Source organism: Bos indicus, chromosome 4 (genome assembly GCF_029378745.1).
Source record: "Bos indicus isolate NIAB-ARS_2022 breed Sahiwal x Tharparkar chromosome 4, NIAB-ARS_B.indTharparkar_mat_pri_1.0, whole genome shotgun sequence".
Classification (NCBI taxonomy): domain Eukaryota; kingdom Metazoa; phylum Chordata; class Mammalia; order Artiodactyla; family Bovidae; genus Bos; species Bos indicus.
This window is the reverse complement of record NC_091763.1, coordinates 117,794,954-117,815,711: the sequence shown is the minus strand read 5'-3', so window position 1 is coordinate 117,815,711 and position 20,758 is coordinate 117,794,954.

Genomic DNA, 20,758 nt, shown 5'->3' with positions numbered 1-20,758 from the left:
AGTAGAGCTGACAGCTTCGGAGGCAGAAATCAGCACCGTGGCATCAACCAGCAAGGCCATGCAAAGCCAAGGCCTATTTTCCCATCACAAACAAATGCCATCATGGCCCTGGAACCGTGGCAATAAAGAGGTGCTTGTTTGAAAGGCCACTGGCTCGGCTGGGCCCGGAAGGAAAGGTAGCCGCAGCTGGGCGCCGGGCAAGGGGCCTCGGGGAGCCCCAAGCCCAGCCGGCGTCTCTGGGGGGGTACAACCCAGCCAGCCCTCTTGTCGTGGAAGCTGTGTTCTAGAAAGTCCACAAGCATCAAGATGTTGGGAACTGGGCCGTGGTTCCCAGGAAAGATGGGGCTGGGTGCCCACAAGCCTCAGGCTTCACATTTTGCCAACTGATCAGCATATGCGCTTCTTTTGCATGTTTCTGTTTAAAGACACCGTGCTGAGTGCATCCCATTGGTTCATGCCTGCGTGGACTCGATCCAGCAGGTGCTCTCTCCACACGCCCCAGCACCGCATCCTGAAACTTGGGAGCTGGGTACCGTGCTTCACTACACCTGGGGACCGTTGGAAACAGCCAGCAAATGTGCAAAGACATGGAGACCAGGGCCCTGGGCAAACCATGAGAAGGACCCATGCTCGCAGAGAGAGCTGAAAGGAGGGGAGCGGCCCCCAAAATCACTGAGGCCCCAAGCACGGATGGGGAGCATCTGCACTAACGTTTTCCAACAGTCATTTGACCTTGACTCTCAAATGCCTTCCTTCCTGGAGGGAAAGGTGGTAGCCGGCCCAGCAGAAACTCAGTTCCACTGACACCTGCCCAGGATCGTGACAGGTCTTGGGGTCATAGGTCTCTTCGGCAACCTGGCGGAAGCAAAAAAAATCCACAGGCACCTTTAAGGAGACAAGTAGGAAAGTGGCTGTCGTCGCAGACTCTGGCATTTTGACACAATGTAGGCGCCCAAACAGAGATCCTTGTAGAACTTAGCTTCTCAGCTGTTCCCAGCATGGAGGGCAGGGGTGCTGCTAAATACACCTGCTTTTTGGCATCTCCAGAGAAAGCTGCAGGGCCAGGGGAGGACAAACAACCCCTAACGTGCCCCGCGGGGGCACATGGGCCTCCTGGCCTGTACCTGCATCCTTGAGGAAGGGTCCGGAGCAGCTCCTTTGAAGGAACCTTCTAGAAGAACCCAGGGATGTGCCTGGCCCTCCTGAGACTCCACTCAGGCCTTGGGGATTGAGCAACTCTGTCTCAAGAAGCTCTTGACACGGCATCAGAAAGCTCCACCTGGAGGCCCACCCTTTTCCGGGCTTCCTGGAGAACCAAGGGCTCCCATACCAACTCTGAGCATCCTCGGGCTCTTGTGCCCGAGCTCCGTGCTTGCCTTTGCCTCGAGGCCTCTCTCCTCCCTGCTTGGCTTTGTCTTAAGGGTCCCATGAGGTCACCTTGCCACCACCCTGCCAGCTCCCTCTGCCCCTGACCCCACGGTGTCACAGACAGCTGGCAGGAGAGGGAAGGGCAGCAGAGGCTGATGAAAGAGCACTTCCAGCTGAGAACAGCTCCAGGGCAGACAGCACATGGCTTCCACAGCCCAGACCCAGCCCTGGGCCTCCCCACCCTACACCCCCAGGGTCCAGACAAGAAGCGGGTAGGGTTCGGGTTTGGGTTCGGGCTCGGGTCGGGGCTGGTGAAGGCACTGGGCCCACGCAGACCGGCTCCTGGGAGAGGAGCTGAGCCAGGCCATGTGAGGCGGCCGCCTGGTGAAGGGGGCAAGCACCCCTTTCCATCCTCTTCCTCATCATCCCCCAGGGGCTCAGGGAAAGGGCGGGTCTTCAGGACTTGTCAGCCCCCTGCGGCCCCCGCTCGGGAACACCGTGTAGCCCCCCTGTACATGCACACACCGTGGGGCCGGGACCCGCAAGTGTGCATTTAGGACGGGGCTCAGGGTCCCAGCTGGACCTGATCAAACCGGCGATCGCACACCGGGAGTCCTCCTCTGCTGAGTGGAAGGACTGACGATGCGATGACCGTTCACAACCGGCGGTCAGCACAGAGCAGCTCCCAGGCCAGAGCCTCCATCGTGAGCAGCCCTCAAGTTCAGGGACTCGAGTTCAAGCCCCAGCCTGTCCTGGAACGGTCTCTGGCCATCCCTGGAGGCAGGCCCTCTCCATGCTAGAACCAGGAACGTGACGCAAACTGGCACGAGCTTGCCACCCCGTTTGACTTTCCCAGCGTCCGCTTCATCCCCGCAAAGTAGGCAATGCCGTCCGACAGCGTCAGAGTGCTTTCCTGTCCACCGAGAGCTGCCCCAGTGAAGAGGCACGCTGTCCTTCTCCCATGGTGGAGCTGGGGCCCCAGAAGAGAAGCAGACAAGCAGTGCCCTCCCCGCCCCACTTTTACGTGAACTTCCGCCTTCAGAGATCTGCTGGGAAAAGTCACGCCAATGTCGGCGCCGCGCAGGTCCCAAAGAGAAGAGGGACGGGATCTGAGTTCCCGGGTGCTAGCAAGAACCAGTCATCAAACACGCGACATTGCTTGTTCAACATATGTGGACATTCAGGTTCACATGCTGTAAAAGTTGTCCTCCAAAAGAGTAAGACGATCGCGACGATCACTGCTTCTCGGCCAGCGTCAGGAAGTCGACGGGCAGCAGAGCTAAGCGGAAGGGGCGCTGCCTGCCTCTGCTGGGGCTGACGGTGCGACGACAGCACAGGGAACTCTACTCAGTACTCTGAGTAACCTGCATGAGAAAAGGATCTAAAGACAGAATGAGCACACGGACGTGCTGACTCGCAGTGCTGGACGCCTGAAACCAACACAGCGAAACTGACGTCAAACAGAAAGAGCACTGAGGCCGCTGCTCCCCAGAGAGCCTTCCCCACGGGCAGGATGCTTAGAACCTAAGCAGGGGAAGGACTCGGGGTCCCTCAGTCTAGTCCCCTCCCCAGAACCCAGAGTACACCCCCACAGCTATCCAGCCCCTACACTACCCTAGCCTGGCGGGGGCAAGCCCACCGCCCTCCACGGGCCTGGTGGGAGCAGTCTGGTCCCTGAGCGCCCACCTTCCTGGGGTCCATCTTTCCCCCTGAGCCGTGTTTCCTCCCAGGTCCCACCCTCTCTCTTTAGGAGCGGGGGTCCTTCGTCAGGGTGCGCATGAGACAAGTCTCCCTGCTCACCTCCTCCATCACCTCCTCCAACATTGAAGAGAAGGGGGCGGGGGAGAGGAGGGGGGGACAGGCGAGGGGACTGGAAGGGAAGCTGGAGTCCCACAGCCCAGAGTCCTGCACACAGGCTGGGGGATGAGCTCAGCGCTTCTGGAAGGGGAGGGCAGGGCAGGGCCGCGTGGTCAGCAGTGACTCAGGCCTCTTTGTCCCGAGCGCACAGTGGAGGACAGACAGCGGGCTCCGTGCAGAACAAAGAGGTTCTGTGGAGCAGCCCGAGCAGAGGGCAGCGCTGGGGAGGGAGCACTCAGAGAGAAAGGGAGCCCTCGGAGCGTGGGCCGGCCCGCCCGGAAGTGCAGCGCAGCGGCATCGAAGGTCTCCCGAAGGCAGCGAGGAGCCAGCGGGTGGGGCGCCAGGAGGCTGGCACGACCCCTGGGAGGCAGGCCAGGTGGGAGACAAGCCACGGGGACCAGCCTCAGCCTCCTTCCCGTGCTCATGGCTCCGGGTGGGCCCGGGGCCCCCCTTCCTCTCCTGGAGCAGTGGGAATCTCCCCTGGTCAGCGCCCCCACCCCCCACCCCGTCCCAGGGACGACACAGGACTCAAGAGAGTGACAGCTGCTACCCCCCACTCCCACCCAGCTCAGGGGCCGTCCTGCCTCCCGGGTGGTGGGCAGGCACTGGGCCAGCCCCCGCAGGGCCCTGCCACATCCTTCCAGGCTCCTGGGTCGTGCAGTCTGCCCCTCGAGGGCCAGGGGTCCGACTCTGCTTCTTACTCCCCGGGAGTTAGTGCGGAACTGAGTCCAAGCCAAGCAGTGGTCCTGCTGCCAGAGCCGCTCCTGGGGACGCTCCCACCACGGCCGCCTCTCGGCCCAGCGACCCCCGCCCCCTCCCCATGGGCGTCGCACCGTGAGGTCTGCTGTCTGGGTGTCTCCGTGTGAGTGCAGATCCCTAAGTGGGCACACCCCCATTTAGAACCCTCTGCAAGCCAGTGGTGTGTTTGCTACTCCGTGTTCTTCCACCAAAGAAGGGAGAGACTTGAAAACCTAGTTTTCCTGTGACAGTTTCGTTACCAATTAGGAAACGTGGGCCCGAAGCCCTGAGCAGCTTCACCTGGAGGCCTGGGCAGGTGGCGGGGCAGGGGATCCTCTCCCTCCATCGGGCCCAAAGGTTGCCTCTGTGTGAGCTTTGCACCAGCGGGATTCCTCTGTATCTGTTCTTCCGACTCTTGTTTCGTTTGCTCATCGTCATGTTTTAAGATTAATCCGTGTTGTTGCTTGTAGTTTTTATTTGGTTGTTCTTGTTACCAGAATATTCTATGGCAATTAGAAGGATGAGATGGTTGGATGGCATCACTGACTCGATGGACAAGAGTTTGAGTAAGCTCTGGGAGTTGGTGATGGACAGGGAGGGCTGGTGTGCTGCAGTCCATGGGGTCAAAAGGAGTCAGACATGACTGAGCGACTGAATTGAACTAAGAAGGTGCATGCTGTCAAAGGTACAGGATAGCCGGATGCTTACCAAACGAAGTGAGGAGTAAGTTGGGGAACTCCTGGGGAGACAGCTGTGTTCTGCTTCTCGAGTTTATTGGGGGTCATGTTACTGTTTACGACCCCTCCTCACCCTGTTCATTATCCATTATGTCCCTCCCTGCATGCCTTAGGTTTCACAACAAAAAGTTTCCATGAAAAGTGGAAGCCCTATGAATAAGGCATTTGGGGTTGCATGCATGCTCAGTCGCTTCAGTCGTGTCCAACTCTTTGCGACCCTGTGGACTGTAGCCTTCCAGGCCCCCCGTCCATGGGATTCTCCAGGCAAGACTATTGGAGTGGATTGTCATGCCCTTCTCCAGGGGATCTTCCCGACCCAGGAGTGGAACCCGGGTCTCTTGGGTCTCCTGCATTGGCAGGCAGGTTCTTTAGCACTACAAGCCCCACGGTTTGGGGGGCATTTGGGGTTGTTGTATACAAAGTGGGGCCACCGTGGGCGAAACGGAGGGAGACCCGCTCGAGACCTCAGGTCCTGCGCTCCTGGTGGGGGTGCTTTAGTCCCTCAGTCGTGTCTAACTCTTGTGACCCCGTGGCCTGTAACCTGCAGGCTCCTCTGTCCCTGGGATTCTCCAGGCAAGAATACTGGAGTGGGTTGCCATTCCCTTCTCCAGGGATATGTTCCCCATCCAGGGATCAAACCCGGGTCTCCTGCATCGCAGGTGGATTCTTTACCGTCTGGATCTGAGTTCCTGTGAATTTGTGATCTCCATTAGGACGCTTTCTCCAAGAGTAGGAAGCAGCTCTGTTTGCCAGGAGGATGTACAGAGGCCAGCATGCTGCATGCAAGTGCCCATGGGGTTGGGGGTCTCCCATAGCTGCCACGCTGCCCCTGGAGACCCCTGGGGGGGTGTATTTCAAAAGAAGACCATAATGATTTGTCCCACCAAGAGGTGAGAAGACAATAGCTCAGGAGGCCTGGAAGGGACCACTGTCTCCCACGAGCTCCAGCCAGGGGTGGTACTCAGTCCACACCCAGGGGAGCCACACTCCCCTCCGAGGTGCTTGGCCATGGAGACGGGCAAAGCATGGGCTGAACCGAGAATTCTCCTGGCGCCCAGATCGCACCCAGAGTCCACGGAGAACATTCCTCCCCACCTGGGCCCCCTCACCAGACACTGTCTCCAAGGGGCGGAAATCAACGCGTCTCCAGATGAGAGAGTAGATATACCCTCTCATGTGTGTCCGACGGTCACTCACTGCCTGGGTTTCGCAGACACCGCCACCCCAACCTGGACATGACCCTGGCGGGACCACTGTCCAAGGCAGGGAGCTCTGAGCCGCTGCAGGCAAGTGGGGGCTGGGGAGAACCGTGTGAGGTCACACTCCAAGGTGAGCTGGCTCCTGGAAAGGCCACAGCTCAGCCCTGCAAGCTGCTCCAGAGTGAGGACTGAACTCCTGGAAAACAGGAGGGAAACCGGAAAACCGTGGGGCTCACTTAAACTGCAGTCAGCGTGTTCAGGCCGCACTTCAGAACTTGCCCCAGTGGACACTCTTCATCGCACATAAATGCCTGCGGCACTTCTCGACAGAACCACAGGGACGGTCTTGTGCGGCTTTAGCACCCACTGTTTCACGGTCGTGTTACAGGGGTGTGACTACTGGCCATGTGACCTGCACACCAAGCGTGAAGCCAAGCCCAGGAAGACACGAGTGAGATCAGACTCTCTGGGGAGCGGCACGCTCTCTTAGTGGTCGGACGTTCTTAGATCCACCGGACGTCTGTGGTGAGCCTGCAGAGGACAGGAAGCACCAACAGAAGGGTGGGAACGCTGGTGAAGACACGGAAGCCCCAGAGTGGTGAGCAGCGGCCTGGAGAGCCCCCTGAGAAGACCGTGGCCCAGGAGGAAGCACCCTGGGCCCAGATAACAACAGGCACAAAACTCCCTCACAAGGTTGCCTTGCACCCTCTCTTGAGTCTACTGCTAGAAGCTGAGAAATCTCGTTTAAACACACTCGTGTGGTGGACTGCTTTAGACAGCACCATTTCCAGGGTGTAAGGACAGGGCTGAGTGGCCCATTTCCTGAGGAGGGAGATGGTGTCCATCCCCTGCCCCCAGAGCTGGGCTCCTCCACATTGAACCCACATAGAAAAGGCCAACCTGCTCGGAAAATCTGAGGCTGATAGAAACCTTAAGATGCAGCTAACATTCAGAGGGCTTCCCTGGTGGATCATGGTAAAGAATCCACATGCCAGTGCAAGAGATGTGCGTTCAGTCCCTGGGTCAGGAAGATCCCCTGAAGGAGGAAATGGCAGCCCATTCCAGTATTCTTGTCTAGAAAAGCTCATGGAGAGACGAACCTAGCGGGCTACAGTCCGTGGGGTCACAAGGGGTCAAACACAACTTAGCAACTAAACAACAATATTCAAAAGACTGCATCAAAAACAATTAAATAAAGAGTCTAGATATACAGCAAGCCTCTCTCTGAGGCATTGGTGGTTCAGTGGTAAAATTCTCACCTGCCACGTGTGAGGCCTGGGTTTGAGGCTGATACAAACCTTAAGATGCAGTTAATACGCAAAGGGCCTCCCTAGTAGCTGACGGTAAAGAACTCACCTGCCAATGCAGGACGTGTGGGTTCAATCCCTGGGTCGGGAAGATCCCTGAAGAAGGAAATGGCAACCCACTCCAGTATTCTTGCCTGGGAATTCTCATGGACAGAGGAACCTAGCAGGCTATAGTCCATGGGGTCACAAGGGGTCGGACACAACTTAGCAACTGAACAACAGTATTCAAATGACGGGATTAAAAAATTTTTAAATAGAGTCTAGATATACAGCAAAACTAATAAGATGGAATTTATCCAACACGAATACAAATGCTAAACGCAACTAACCATGTGGTGTAAGCTGGAGGAGACGTAATTTAGAACATGTGAAGAAGACCAAGAGCGTGTATTGCCAATGTGACAGATCTGAAAACTACAATAAAAATAACACAAGTTTGGGCTACCTCCATAGGATTTAATATTCAGGCTCCAGCTGGAACCAAATTCAGCATATTGATTCCAGATCTGGACACTTTTGAGGCCAACTCTGAAGCAAGCCACATTCAAAAAACTAGAATCATGGCATCCGGTCCCATCACTACATGGCAAATAGATGGGGAAAAATTAGAAACGGTGGCAGACTTTATTTCCTTGGGCTCCAAAATCACCACGGACAGTGTCTGCAGCCATGAAATTAACAGATGCCTGCTCCTTGGAAGGAAAGCTATGATAAACCTAGACAAGGTATTAAAAAGCAGAGACGTCAGTTTGCTGACAGAGGTCCGTCTAGTCAAAGCTATGGTTTTTCCAGTAGTCATGTATGGACGTGAGAGTTGGACCATAATGAAGGCCGACTGCTGAAGAATTGATGCTTTCGAACTGTGGTCAGAGAAGACTCTTGAGAGTCCCTTGGACTGCAAGGAGGTCAAACCAGTCCATCCTAAAGGAAATCAACCCTGAATATTCATGGGAAGGACTGATGCTGAAGCTGAAACTCCAATATTTTGGCCACCTGATGCAAAGAGCTGACACACTGGAAAAGACCCTGATGCTGGGGAAGATTAAGGGCAGGAGGAGAAGGGGACAACAGAGGACGAGATGGACATGAGTTCAAGCAAGCTCCAGAAGACAGTGCAGGACAGGGAAGCCTGGCGTGCTGCAGTCGGTGGGGTCACCAAGAGTCGGACACAATTTAGCAACTAAACAACAACTGAAGCAAGCTGGACTCGGTCCCAAGAAGAACGTGTGGAACAGACGAGAGAAGGTGGGCTTTGTGGGCCACTCCCAATCTACCGCTCATTATGCAGCTGTGTCACTGCAGACAACTTACTTATCCTCTCTGAGCCACTGCTCTCTCATCTGAGAAAGAAGAATAATTTAGACACTTTCTCTAACTGAGATAATTAGGTAGGTCACGATGCCAGTCTCAAAGTCAGCACCCAGCAAATTCGCTGAATTATGACTATCATCTTTGTACTATAAAAGATATCCTGGCAAAACAAACACAGTAGCTGTCTTTAGATGCATGTTACAGGAGAGATGGGCTGGGAACACGGGGCTCAGGGCAGAGCGGAGGCGGTGGTGAGAGAGGCAGGGCAGGAGCTGGGGACAAGGAGGGACAGGGCTGAAGAAGAGATGTCCCCGCCTCTGAGCAGTTCGGTTCTGACGCAGAATCCCTGGATCCCATGTTGAGAAACATAGCTCCGAAAGTGTGATGCTTCTGTTCAAAGTGTGCAACTGTGAGCAAAGAGTCCAGGATGTGATGGAATAAATGCCTGCCCTGCGGGGAATTCAGCTCCGACCTCTCCTGCCTCCAGTACGCGGCGGGTCTTTCTCAGGCTTTCTGCAGCTCTGGAGGAGGAGCTATTAAACAACGTCATGGGATCCCAGGCCTTCACAAGATCCAAGTGTAAAAAATGTCAACTAGGGCATCTCTGACCCTCTAGGGGGGACTAGCCAGCTCCCCTGAGCCCAAAACAGATCCACAACAGGGCTGGGAACAGGGGGAGGGGAGGGGATGCCCTCCAACACCCCCCACCCCAGAAACCCCTCTTCTGCAAGGGAGGGCCAGCATTCAGGACGTGCACAGCACAGGGCATGAGGACAAGGCAGCCCCTCCAAGGGCCCCCAGCAGAGAAGCCGAGGGTACACCTGCAAGCCTGCTTCCGCAGTCGGGATGCTGGTCCTGTGGACGAGGACTCCTGAAGGCACGCCAGGTACCCGGCGCCCTCTTAACACTTCCTTCCTCCCCTAAGCCCTTCCTTCAGCCTCACAGCACTCCCTTTTCCCCCACGATTATAAAAGTAATACGTGTTCATTGTACAAAATTCGGAAGCTACACAAAGGTAGCTTTCAATCTGCCCTAATTGTACCAGCTAGAGTCAAACAATAACTATTTTAAGGACTTATACCTACAGAACATTTATTGGACTTTAGGAAATTTCTTACAAGAAGCATCCTTTCTGTCACTTATTACATGATGCAAATTTTCCAACTGGCTAGATATTCTTCATACTTATGACTGTGGTATCACATTATATAAATAGGGCTTTTTTATTGGACAATCTCCCGTTTTAGCTATTGATGTTGTCTTCAATCTTTTGGGACAATTTATGACATTGAAATAAAAATTATTGCATGCAGCTTTTTAAAATTATTTTTAGGATAAATTCCTAGGAGAGGTTTATTGCTAGGTCAAGTGGTTTAAGCATTAAGAAGCTTGATTAAAAGTAATAAAAGTGCTCCCAGAAAATCGTACCAATTCACTCACATGTGGACACAAGAGTTCTGTCACTCAGTCTTTTGCCAGTCTGGGCTGGTTGTTATCTCAGTATTTTATCTCTGCCCATTTGATCATTAAAAGCTATTATTTTAATTATACTGTTAGTTATTTAACTACTAGTGGGGTTGAATACTTTGCTTACTCTCGCTGGCAATTTGTTTTGCTTCAGTGAATAGTCTATTGATGTTATTTGCTCACTTTTCTCCTTGAATGTTCCACTTTTTCTTATGGATCCTCATAGGAATGTTTGTATTTAAGAATTTTACCCCTTTGTGATGTGTGGATTTTTCCCAGTACATTTCGTTTGCATTTTAACTTGAAATACTATTTTTAATTTGCAGATATTTAAAATTTAACATAGTCAAACCCCAGTCTTTGCCTTTATAGGGTCCTCTCCTTTCTGCTGCTGCTGCTGCTGCTGCTGCTAAGTCACTTAAGACGTGTCCGACTCCGTGCGACCCCAGAGATGGCAGCCCACCAGGCTCTCCCATCCCTGGGATTCTCCAGGCAAGAATACTGGAGTGGGTTGCCATTTCCTTCTCCAATGCATGAAAGTGAAAAGTGAAAGTGAAGTCACTCCGTCGTGTTTGACTCTTAGCGACCCCATGGACTGCAGCCCACCAGGCTCCTCCGTCCATGGGATTTGCCAGGCAAGGGTACTGGAGTGGGGTGCCATTGCCTTCTCCACCTCTGCTTTCTAAGGTCAGATAAACACTGCTCTCTTTTTTTCCCAATTCATTTTCTTCTCTCATGGAATTAGTTAATCCACAGGAAGGCTCTTCTGATGTCTGATAGGAAGTATAACCCAAATCCTTCTTCTCTGAGTAGTGACATGGTGTCCCATCACCTTTCATGAATAGCTCACTCTTTCCCCACTAATGTGAAAGGCACATTTTATTAAATACTAGATTATTTTTAAATATTGCATCTGTTTCTCAGTCTTCTTTTTTTTCCCTACTGATTTCCTATTTTCACACTGGTGGATTCAATATGTCCTCACAATACTTTTAATCTGGGATAGCAAATATACTATTAATATGCTTTTCTAAAAATCTTTCTCTATTCCCACTTATTTGTTATCTCTTTAATTTAGAATTACTTGGTCAAGTTCCAAAAATATCCTTACACAATTTTGGTTGAGATTACATTATATTTTTTTAATTGAAATATAGTATTTTTTAACTGATGTATTTTTTTAGTTGAAGTATTTTTATTTTTAATAAATTTTCCAGCTAGTTGTTGCAAACAGGTACAGGTATATTTTTTTAATTGAACAATATTGTGCTGTTTCAAGTGTACAGCAAAGAGTGGTCCACTTTTTTACATATATGAAACTGTATATATTTTTACATATATGAAACTGTATATGTGAAACTGTATATACATAAACTGTATGTACATACGTACTTTTTCAGATCATTTTCCACTAAGGTTATTACGAGACATTGGATACAGTTCCGTGTGCCATCAGTGAGTGCCTGGCGTTTACCTGTTCTTTGTATAGTGGTTTGAATCTGTTGATTTCATACTCCGCATCCACCCCTTCTCCTCTCCCCTTTTGCAGGAGACCTGGAGCTGATCCCTGGGTTGGGAAAATCCCCTGGAGGAGGAAATGACAACCCACTGCAGTGCTCTTGCCTGGAGAATCCCATGGACAGAAGGGTCTGGCGGGCTACAGTCCACGGGGTCACAAAGAGTCAGACACGACTGAGCGACTTCACTTCACTTCACTTTCCCCTCTGGTGACCGGAAGTTTTTTTCCTATGTCTGTGAGTCTGTTTCTGTTTGAGTTATATTTTATTTTTAATTAATTATGAGAAAACTACATCTTTATAATAATGATTTTTTACATTTGGGAACATAGCGTACCTTTCCATTTCATTAAATGAAAATGTTTTGGTTGTTTGTTATGAGTTCTGTATGCTTCTTAAATTTATTCCAAGACAATTTATATATTATAATGAATATGATATTTTTTCCCCTTAAAATTTCCAACCAGTGGTTGCAAACAGGTAGAACACCTCCTGGTTAATGTTTTTCACCGTAAGTAGCCTACTGAGCACAAACTATCTTAATAGTCTCAGTAGCATTTTCAATGTATTCTCTTTCAATTTACTTCTTACAAAACTAAGCATACTCTTACCATACAATCCAGCGATCATTCTCCTTGCTATTTACCCAAAGGAGCTGAAAACTTATGTCTCTGCAAAAATGTGCACGTGAATGTTTATAGTCATTTCATTCTTAATTGCCAAAACCTGGATGCAACAAAGATGTCCTTCAGTGGATAAATAAACTGTGGTGTATCTAGACAATGGAATGTTGCAAAGTGTGAAAACCACTCAGTCATGCCCGACTATCTGCGACCCCATGGACTGTAGCCCTCCAGGCTCCTCTGTCCATGGGATTCTCCAGGCAAGCAGACTGGAATGGGTGGTGGTTCCCTTCTCCAGGGGATCTTCCTGACCCAGGGATCGAACCCAGATCTCCAGCATTACAGGCCGATTCTTTACCATCTGAGCCACCAGCGAAGCCCAATGGAACATTATTCAACGCTAAAAAGAAATGAGCTGTCAAGCCATAGAGAGACGTGGAGGAAATTTAAATGTTGATGACTGAGCGACAGAAACCTGTCTGCAAGAGGTTACACACTGTGATCCCAACCACACAACATCCTGGAAAAGGCAAAACTCAGAAGACAGCACAGAGGTGGGTGGTGGCCAGGGACTGGGGCAGGGGCCTAGGTGGATAAGCACAGAGGATTTTCAGGGCAGGAGAACCACTCCATATGACGCCGTAATGGATACGCATACAACCCACAGTGTTCAGCACCAGAGTGAACCCTGCTGTGAACTATGGACTTTGGGTGATGATGGTGTCAATGTAGATGCAACCTTGGTTTAAAACAAACAAACAAACAAAACCTTCTGCTGGGTGCTGGGGGAAGTTGGTAATGGGAGAAGTTATGCATGAGTGGTTAATGCTTTTGAACTGTGGTGTTGGAAAAGACTCTTGAGAGTTCTTTGGACTGCAAGGAGTGCAAACCAGTCAATCCTAAAGGAAATTAACCCTGAATATTCATTGGAAGGACTGAAACTGAAGCTCCAATCCTTTGGCCACCTCACTCGAAGAGCTGACTCATCGGAAAAGACCCTGATGCTGGGAAAGATTGAAGTCAGGAGGAGAAGGAGACGACAGAGGATGAGATGGTCGGATGGCATCACCCACTCAATGGACATGAATTTGAGCAAACTCGGGGAGACAATGAAGGACAGAGGAACCTGGTGTGATGCAGTCCATGGGGTCGCAAAGAGTTGCACACGGCTCTTTGACTCAATAGACTGAACAACACCAACAGATGCATGAGTGGGGCAGCAGGTACGTGGCAAATGTCTGCATGTGCCCTTCAGGCTTGCTGTGACCCAAAACTGCTCTAATGAAAATAATCTGTTAAAGAAAACTGTCCCTTCCCTGGAGGTTTAAAAGAATTTGCTGCTAAAACTCTCAGACTTATGTTTCCAGTTTGGTAGTAACTCTTTTAACAACATGAACAATTTATTCCCAGGACATCAATCCATCCATGCTTCAGACCTCTTATTGAGCCTGTTTTGTGTATCTGTATTCTCCCAGGAAACAATTCAGTGTGTGAAAAATCCACACATTTACAGGCAGAGAATTACATTACGGTCATACTCATTCTCGGGTTTACTCTTAATAACGACATCTCCATGCTTGGATCTCATCTTCTAACACGATATGTTTGTATTTTCCAATGCTGTACATTTCATTTCTTTGTATTTCATTTTTTGGATGTCTTTATCGTTTCTTCCCAAGCAGACAGCTCATGCTGATTTCTGCATGTCATTTGCTTTCCCTGCTTTCTTGCTTTGTGCTCGTGCTTGTTGTCTTTGCTCCTGTCTTAGCTTCTTGCATGTCTGGCATATTCGTTTACCTTCTTCTGTATGTTAATGAATGAGCTGAACCCTACAAATGTTCATGGATACTACTAGGAGCACTCCCATGGACTTAATAACACACAGGGCTTCGTCCATCCTAACGCAACAGTAAGTGCCATTTTTATCCCTTCTTTCAGGCACCTTGTTTATTAAGTGACTCTTAACTTCTAGGAGGTTCAGTTGTTGTTGTTGGGTAGCTAAGTCATGTCTGACTCTCTGCGACCTCATGGATGGTAGCACGCCAGGCTCCTCCATCCTCCACTATCTCCTGAGTTTGGGGCTAAAACATTTAGTCAAGTTGGAGGCAGCATTTCATCCTGATCTTCATGGATGAAGAAGGAGGGGAAGGCAGAGGGTACCGCCTGAAGGGAGACAGAAAGCTGAGCACAGTCAGGGCAGATTCAGAGCCCAGGGAACCTCAGTCTCAGCCCCAGGGAAGGAGGACCCACCAGGGTCTGGACCCCCAGACCAGTCCTTGCCAACGTTCATGGAGATCGCTGATTAGAACCAGGTAGCTATTTCTCCCTCCCTGCCTCTCTCTCTCATCCCCTCTCTCCTTCTCCCTGACTGCCTCTCTATGTCTATCGCTTCTGAAAAAATAAAGGGAAAAGTTTCTCTAAGAAAAGTAAAAAGCACCTTTTTTAAAATCTTAAAGCAAAGCTCTAGAGTTGGAGGCGTTCCAGAGAAGACTCTCATCCCCTCCACACGACACAGACTTGCGTGTCTTGGGATCTTCTGCCCAGACAGGGACAGACAGCACAACTCGGTGACGGCCGGCGAGGACTCATGGATGGCCACGGCCTCCCCGCCGCCTGCAGCAGCCCCCTAGGTGTCTGCCGCCCCTCGGGGCTGCCACGCTGGCACCGATCAGAGTCATCCTAATGATCAAAGCGACTCTAAAACAAGGTGCGTCCCAAAGTCTCCCTTTGGACCAGTCCTCCTTCCAAGCAAGCGGCCATCTCGACCATGGTTTCTGTGGCCCAGGGGAGGAGGAGGGGCAAGAAGGGCATCGTCCACAGAGCAAGCGCTTCCCTCGGAGCTGAAGGGGAAGCCACCCCTGCCCCTGGGGCCAAGACACCTACCAACCCTGCGGCTGGGACTCCAAGGCCAAGACTCGGGCACCCTGCAACATCACACACCCCTCAAAACACCAGCCACCGATGTCCCACCCTGGTGGTTTAATCATTTCTTCAAAACAATGCAAATAGAAAACAAAGTTATTTTGACCAGCTCAGCGGCTGAAAGGCCTTGGCTGCTTGTGGCAGACAATAGAAGAAAGACTGCAAACAGAGAGGAGAGAAAACATGATTAAATCACGGAGGTGACATTAAATCAATAGAAGCAGCACAAGATCGATCCTCCCTCCCTCCAGGGAGCGGCGGCGGGCTCGTGCGTGTTTTCAGATGGTTCCAAGATTGCTTCCCATCTGAACTGTGCAGATAGAGACTCTGGGGGGGAGGGACGTGGTAGGGGAACTGCTATTTCCCTAAATGTCTAATTGGATTCTTGAAGGATGGTTATATGTTTCTGGCTTGATCCAGCAGTTCAGCCAATCAGTTCCAGCCCCGTGCACACATGAGACGCCAATACCAATAACAGCATGGGCAGCTGGGCAATTACCAGACAAAAGCGACTCTGGGCGAACCAATCGGAAAATGAAGGCACTGCGATTCGCCACCAGGACGACCAGGCGGTTGGAAATCCAGGTCATGCAAACAATTCCCTCTCGACGGCCTGGCTCTGCGTCATTTAACATCACGGACAGTCCACAGAGCAGACTCCAAGCTGCAGGATGGCCAACTCCATGAATCCATGCTTCAGTCAAGGAAGCATCAGCAAAGAGGAAATGTCCCACTAAAAAGAGGGTCCCAGCGTTCCAGCACTGACTGTGCTGCTAACTCACAGAGGACCTGCACCCTCTAGGTTCTCTTCCTTCCTCCTTTTCATCTCTGCGATGAGGCTGCAAAAGCCCACGGTCTTAACATCTTCTTTACCCTCCAAAATTCTGCCTCTAAAAACTGGACTAAAATTCCTGTGAGTCATCTGTGCTTGGTGATAACCTATCAGCTATCGGGACCCATTCAAGCACTCTGGACAAATCATACCTAAAGAGTACTAGACACAGTGAAACAAAATGTTTTCTCAGTAAAAAAAACACACACACACACATGCAGCAGAAGCAGCATCCTGCCATTGATCTGAGCACGGAACGGTGGCAGGATATGGCCACGGGTTTACATTTGTTATTAATAGGAAGGCTGAATTTTCAGGACAAAAATAACATTATCCTCGGAACTAAGGAAATGCGAAGCTGTAAATAAAACATAGGCAGTTGCCAGTTGAGATAGTGTATCCAATACTACTCTTCAAAAGATTTTCACTCCTTGGGACTCGGTGACTGTTCTAGACAAAAACACTCCTGCATTCCAGTCTGGGGAGGGGGTAGCTGTAATTTGGCAACACAAAACCTGGGCTGATTGTCCAGAAATACTGAAAATGGATTAAGAGGAGTGCCATTCTGCGAGGAGTGGAGAGAAGGAGCATCGGTCTACCCACGAGCGGCCCCTGGTTGCCCAGGAGGGGCAAAGACCAGCTAAAGTGCTGGGGGCAATGCCACCCAGCCTCCCTGCTGGGGAGGGTCAGGACTCCACAGCCAGCCAGATGGGAGGAGGGGTGCAGGAAAGACGGGAGACCAGGCGCCCAGGCCCCCAGCCAAAGTCCCTGTCATCCGAGACCAGAGGCAAGAGCTGCCGCCTCCCTGCCCATCTCCTCCCAGGCAGCAGATACGCTCACCTGCTTCCCCAGTCACTGGAGGCCAGACACCCCAACAGGGTGCTGAGAGGTCGACTTGCCTCCGATGGGCTTGCTTCAGGTCATGCTTATATCCATTCTTATCTTTAAAAAAAAATTGGCATTTTAAGCATTCTGGACCGTATCGTCTATGGGCACATAGAGCTCGATGTTACCCTTCTAATAATTCTCCAAAACGCAGCATTTTGTGAATGATGAGATGCTTAGAATCCATCTGAGTGATTTTTTTTAACTTATTGGCCTTTGTGTATATATGTACACAATGGAATATTACTCAGCAATTAAAAAGAATTCATTTTAATCAGCTCTAATGAGGTGGATGAAACTGGAGCCCATTATACATAATGAAGTTAAGTCAGAAAGAAAAACACCAACACAGTATATTAACATATATATGGAATTTAGAAAGATGGTAACGATGACCTTATATGCGAGACAGCAAAAGAGACACAGATGTAAAGAACAGACTTTTGGACTCTGTGGGAGAAGGCAAGGGTGGGATGAATTTGAGAAAATAGCATTGAAACATGTATATTAACCACATGTGAAACAGATCTCCAGTCCAGGTTTGATGCATGAGACAGGGTGCTCAGGGCTGGTGCACTGGGATGACTCTGAGGGATGGGGTGAGGACGGTGGAGGGAGGGGAGTTCAGGATGGGGGACACATGTACACCCGTGGCTGATTCATGTCAATGTATGGCAAGAACCACCATAATATTGTAAAGTAATTAGCCTCCAATTAAAATAAATAATTTTTAAAAAAAACTCATTGATGTTTCTTCAAATAATAGCTTCAATTTCATTTATTTTCAGAATTTGTTATGGGTTGAATTGTGCACACACCCCCACCCCAGTTCATATGTCAGAGTCCTAACCCCTGGACTTCAGCATGTGACTGACTGCATTTGGAGATGGGGCCTTAATGGTGATTAAGGTGAATGAGGTCTAATCTGACTGGTGTCCTTGTAAGAGGTCAGGACACAGGCACGCAGAGGGGTGACGCCGTGAGGACACGGGGAGAAAAGCAGAGAGGCCTCAGGAGGAGCCCGCCCTGCCCACATCTGAAGCTTGGACTCCAGCCCCCAGGACTGGGAGAGGCTCCATTTCTGCGGGAAACTTACGCAGAGCACGTGACTAAACCCAAACATCCAGGGGAGAGGAAGAGCCACGAGTGAGCGGCGGTCTGGGGAGGCGGCTCAGCGCGTTCGACCAGCCCCCCACGCCGGGTGGCACCCACTGCCCGGGGAAGCAAGCCCCCGAACGCTCCCTGCGCAGCCCAGCCGGGCGTGCCTGGCCACCGGGAAGCCCCAAGGTGAGGACGGCAGCGGAAGCGCGGCACCGTGCCGGGTCCTGGAGAAACGTGAACGCGGAGGGACACGTGCGCTGTGCTCAGCGGTGGAGTGGGGCCGCGTCTGGGGCACAGAGGGCGTCTGGATCAGCCCCGGGGAAGGGGAGACTTGTGAGGAAGCGGGCGGAGGTATCGCTGAAACCCAGGCTCTGGGGGCCCCTTCATACAAGCGACGCTGCCTGTGCGTGAAGACAGGTGCCTCTCCTTCACCCCACCAAGAGCAGACACGGCTGACGGAGGCACATTTACTTCATTGCTCCTTCTATCAGGGGACAGGAGAATGACGGAGGCCGTGCCCGGTCCGGGGAGGGCGGGGGGCGGGGTGAGGGGGGAGGGCTGGCGTTCAGGAAGATGACCTCTGCCCCAGATGACCTCTGGACCACGATGGAGGTGGGATGCGGGACGGGACTGGGTGGAGGACGAGACATTTTTAAAGCCCACCTGCCCTCAGGTGGGAGGACCGCCTGCAGCAGCTGGAAACCCCTGCACCACCCCCAACTCCATCCTGGCCGCCCCTCCTGGCCGAGCGCACCAAACCCCCATCAGATCGTAGCCCTCACGCTGCACCTTCTTGAGAACTTTCCCCGCAAAATCGGGTCATTAATTCTGAGCCCTCTATTCTCCCCATCTGTGCGTGAACAACTCCACGAAATGTTTGTAAACCAAGTCAGACCTGCTTTGGAGAGGGGCTGAGGGTCTGGGGGCTCTTTGGCTGGTCTATTTCACGCCCTCAGGGACTCCTCGGTTAGTGAGACATGACCTGGGACCCACGAGGCTGCCCCGTCCAGCAACATCTGGGTCTCTGAGCTCCTCAGAGGAAAATGGGACCCACTCCACCTCCAGGGTAATGCCTCTCTTTGGAAAAGCTGAACTCAGACAACTCATGCTGCTGATCCTCTGGGGACCCCAGGCTTGATGACAGCGGACAGTGGGGGAATTGCAGGAAGGGCCCCAGTCTGAGACAGAGGGGGCCTCAATGGCTAGTTCAGATCCGCTGTTCTTGAGGAGGAAACATATCCTTCATATACTTTTGTGGCACCAACATCTCCAGGGGGTGGATCCTCTAATGAAGTCAGTGCTCATTAAACATTTGCGGGATGAAGGTGTGCATGAACGAATGAATGAATCCTCCTGCTGGGGAGGGCCAAGCGAATGCCCACCCCTAAGGAGCATCCGGGCAAACCTGTCCCGTGAAGGGCAGATGGCAAGCAGCTGTAGCCAGGTATCTGTGGGGGCACTGGACCCAGGACTCCCATGGGCACCAGTATCCAAGGATGCTCCAGGCTGTCACATAAAACGGCACAGTATTTGCATATAACCTATGCACACCCTCCCCATGCTTTTGTTGTTTATAATACTTCATACAGTGTAAGTAGTGTATAAATGGCGGCCAGCCTACAGCAAATTCAAGTTTTGCCTTTTAGAACCTTCTGATTTTTTTTTTTTTTTTTTTGCAATAAAATGTGGTTTAGGGACTGAAATTTGAATTTCATATAATTTTCACATGTCATGGGTTATTTCTAACCTTTTGATTTTTTTCCAATCATCTAAAAAGGAAAAACTGCTCAATTCAACAGTCACCTAAAAATGAGTGGCCAGCCAGGTTTGTTGACCTCTGACCCAGGAGGTGGTTGCCCCATCCAAGGGACCCCGCAGGAGGAGAGGGGCCGGGTCACACTTCTCAGCACCGGCTCATCTCAGGGACACAGATCCTCAGCGCCGGCGGAAGCTGCCTCCCCGGCCGAAACCACAGCCGAGGCTGCACCTCCACCCCCAACCCCCCAGTTAACAGGAGCTGGAAATAACCTTCCCTCGAAGCTGCACAGCTGACACTTCTGAGCCTGTTTGTAAACAGCACAGCCTTGTCTGTCCCGGCAGGACAGCCTCTATTCCTTCAAGTTTTCAGCTTTAGAAACTCTCTGTGGGGGCCGCTCGAGACAAGCAAAGGGCCCCTCACTCACTGCTTCTCAAGACCCCCGGTCATATGGTAGCTACGTGTTTTTGGGGGTTTTTTTTGGGGGGGGTTGGCAGCTCTGGGTCCTCATCTCTGCACTGGGATCTTCTCTAGTCGGGGTGAGCTGGGGCTACCCCTCCCTGCGGTGCAGGGGCGTCTCATCGCAGCGGCTTCTCTTGTTGCGGAGCAGCGGCTCTAGGGCGCTCCAGCTTCAGTAGCTGTGGTGCACGGGCTTCATTGCTCTGCTGGACGTGGGATCTTCCCCGACCAGGGACTGAACCCGCATCCCCTGCATTGGTAGGTGGATTCTGATCCACTGCACCAGGAGAGAATCCCAGTAGCTATGTTACTATCCAATAGTTTCAGTTCTCCTCTGACTCAAGTTGATACATTGAGATGATACACTTTGTCCCTTCTGCCAGCTGTCCAGACTTCTCCTGACACCCGCTCTGCAGAACAGGGGCAGGGCACCTCCCCCTCCCTCCTCTCTGCGCTCTCTACCACTTTGCTGATTTTATTTCACGCTGTCAGGAATACTAACACTGGCATTCACTCCTGAAGCCATAATTAAGTCTTCTGGGCTGTATTCCTAGGTTGATTATCAAAGATAAATAAAAGTTTTTAAAACGTTAAGTGCATTTATACGACGATGACTGTGTAAAGACTGTTCCCTTCAGACCAGGGGCTTAAATCTCTGTGAATCCACCTTCAGGGTCCC